We start from the raw sequence: 923 nt of genomic DNA, 5'->3' as shown, positions 1-923 counted from the left end.
ACCAGGAAGAAATAGAAAATCTTAACAGGCCCATCACAAACACAGAAATTGAAACTGTAATCAGAAATCTTCCAGCAAACAAAAACCCAGGTCCAAATGAAAATAACCATGGAGAAGACATACTTGCACTTCCATGTTCATAGCAGCATTAGTTACCATAGCCAAGATATGGAAACAGCCCATGTGCTCATCAATAGATGATTGGTTGAAGAAGGTGTGAAATGTGTATATACACACTCACACACATGCATACATATATATACATGCATATATGCACATACACAAAATAGAATATTACTCAGCCTAAAGAGAATATAAGAGACTCAGGTTGGATCCCTAAGTTGGGAAGATTCCCTGGAGAAGGAAATGGCAACCCACTCCAGAATTCTTGCCTGGAGAATCCCATGGACAGAGAGGAACCTGAAGGGCTGCAGTCCATAGAGTAGCAAAGAGCCAGACATGGCTGAAGTGACCTTACATGCACACAATAAAAAAATGAAATATTGCTATTTTCATCAATATAAATGGATCTAGAGGTTATTATACTAAATGAAATAAGTCACACAAAGAAAGGCAAGTTATATGTATGTAATTTATATGTGAAATCTAAAGAAATAATGCAAATGAATATATATACAGTGAATCTATATACAGAAATAGATTGGCCAACATGGAAAACAAACTTATGAGGAAGGATAAATTGGGAGCACGGGATAAATAGATACAAGCTACCATATATAAAATAAGCAACAATTCATTACTTTATAGTTCAAGGAACTATATTCAATATCTTATAATAACCTGTAATGAAAAATAATCTGAAATATATATAACTGAATCATTCTTGGTACACTTGAAACTAACACAGTACTGTAAGTCAACTATATTATATCTGTAAAAAAAAAAAAAAAAAAAAAAAAGGA

The sequence above is a fragment of the Bison bison genome, unplaced genomic scaffold (genome assembly GCF_000754665.1).
Source record: "Bison bison bison isolate TAMUID 2011002044 unplaced genomic scaffold, Bison_UMD1.0 scf7180017864300, whole genome shotgun sequence".
In the NCBI taxonomy this organism is placed as follows: domain Eukaryota; kingdom Metazoa; phylum Chordata; class Mammalia; order Artiodactyla; family Bovidae; genus Bison; species Bison bison.
This window is presented reverse-complemented; position numbering follows the sequence as displayed.